This window comes from Carcharhinus amblyrhynchos, unplaced genomic scaffold, assembly GCF_965287045.1.
Source record: "Carcharhinus amblyrhynchos unplaced genomic scaffold, sCarAmb.v2.hapA chromosome_1483, whole genome shotgun sequence".
Lineage (NCBI taxonomy): Eukaryota > Metazoa > Chordata > Chondrichthyes > Carcharhiniformes > Carcharhinidae > Carcharhinus > Carcharhinus amblyrhynchos.
The window spans coordinates 2,496-4,571 of record NW_027651223.1 but is presented as its reverse complement, the minus strand read 5'-3'; the positions used below and the strand labels follow the sequence as shown (position 1 = coordinate 4,571).

The 2,076-nt window shown below is 39.4% G+C and overlaps 1 non-coding gene across 1 annotated transcript; it reads right to left on the bottom strand.

The window, feature by feature from the left end:
• Window positions 1-522: 522 nt before the first annotated feature.
• Window positions 523-1,481, bottom strand: LOC145340829 (18S ribosomal RNA). Its single transcript, XR_013886301.1, has one exon. It is a non-coding gene; the product is annotated as an 18S ribosomal RNA (ribosomal RNA).
• Window positions 1,482-2,076: the final 595 nt, after the last annotated feature.

The window sequence follows — 2,076 nt, the reverse complement described above, 5'->3', positions numbered from 1 at the left end:
TAAGTTTCTTTGACGAGTAAGTCTTGTCTAGATGGTGAAAAATTAATGCAGAACTAAAGTTCTTTTCTTGGGTAACCAGCTATCACTAAACTCGGTAGGCTTTTCACCGCTACTCGGAAGTCTTCCCACTCTTTTGCCACAGAGACGGGTTAGCTCTATAATGCTGCTTCGGAGTAGCTCGTTTAGTTTCGGGGAGATAGACTTAAGGTCTTTTTGCCTAGTTTTTCTAGCTAAATCATGATGCAAAAGGTACGAGGTATGATCTCTGCTTTTTAGTACTTTAATGATTTATTTCATTTCTTTTTCAGCTTTCCCTTGCGGTACATAGGCTATTGCGCTAGGGTTATTGTTCTGTCACCCATACTGAAAGGTTGAGAATGTTTTGATTGAAAATTGTAATATGGATTAGATTTATAAGGTCTAGTTGAATTGATATATAGGCTAGCTTTGAGGTTCAAAATGATCCGAATTGCGCGGATATCTCCTCGGTGTAAGGGAGGTGCTTTACTAATTTAGCCACATTTTGATTCCAAGTGCACTTTCCAGTACACTTACCATGTTACGACTTGCCTCCTCTTGTTGAAGAAATGTATTTATAAAAAGGGTAAGTTATTTTTGAGGAGAGTGACGGGCGGTGTGTGCTTATCCCAGGGCCGATTTCAGAGGAGTATTCTGATCTCCTCTTACTGCTAAATCCACCTTTAGGTGTGTTTTCAGTTTACCATTCGTATATTCTTGGAAAAAAATGTAGCCCATTTCTTCCCACTTCATTTGCTACACCTCGACCTGACGTTTTGGAGTTTTATTCTTTTTGCTTACTTTTGATCCTTCACAGGGTGGGCTGACGACGGCGGTATATAGACGGTAATGGCAAGAAGTGGTGAGGTTGAACGAGGATTATCGGTTATAGAACAGGCTCCTCTAGGTGGGTGTGGGATACCGCCAAGTCCTTTGGGTTTTAAGCTAGCGCTTGTAGTACTCTGGCGAACAATATAGTGAGGTGTTGTCTAAGTTTGTGGTTGGGCATAGTAGGGTATCTAATCCTAGTTTGGGTCCCAACTGTCGTGACATCAAGGTTCCTTAATTTGTAAAGTCACTTTCGTTGTTGTTTATTCCACTCATGAATACGTATAACAGTTTTATGAGGTCTGAACTTTAGTAGTTAAAGGTCATTCTTTAATCACTCTTTACGCCGGGATGTGTTAATGTGAGTTACTCGTATAACCGCGGTGGCTGGCACGAGATTAACCAACTCTGTTAACTTTAACTGAGTCAAGCTTGCGCTTATGAAATCAATGTTTATTACTGCTGAAATCCCTTGGGGGAGTGGCTTAGCAAGATGTCTTGGGCTACGTGTATGTGTGCCTGATATCTGCTCCTAGTTATTTAATAGAATAATTAGGGCATTCTCACGGGAGAGCTGAAACTTGCATGTATAATCCTAGTTACAATTAACACTAAGGCCAGGACCAAACCTTACATGCTTGCGGAAAAAAATTAATTTTCATCTTAGCATCTTCAGTGCCATGCTTTAAATTAAGCTACACTAGCATCACATTGTTACATTATATATAGAGAAATTATCACAACAATTCTATGGAAAAATATACGTCGGCCCTCGTTTTAGGGGTTTTTCGAGACAACCGTGTATATTAAGGGGGAGGGGGGTTTTTACCGAAAAAACTTTTTTTTTTTTAAAGGTTCGATTTTTTTCCCAAACCTGGGGCGATCCTAATAATAGAAATATTTATGCCAGATAAAATGAAGAATGTATTAGAATAATGAAATGCATTGTACACGCACTATTATAGGAGGTTTGTTTCCGGGGGGGTTAATCACAATGTTTTTTCTACTCATTTGCCGCATTAATCAAAAAAACCAAACTGGCCCTTCATAACCTGCTATTTTCTGATGCCTTTCGGTAATGGTGAATTTGACAATCTAATCTCCTGAATGATAAGTAATGGGATAATGATAAGAAAAATGTCGAGGATAGCTCAAGTTTACCTTAATGAACCAGATGAGCCCTTCCGGGGAATAGCGATTTGCTTCATACCGAACTAAAAAAACAGGGCG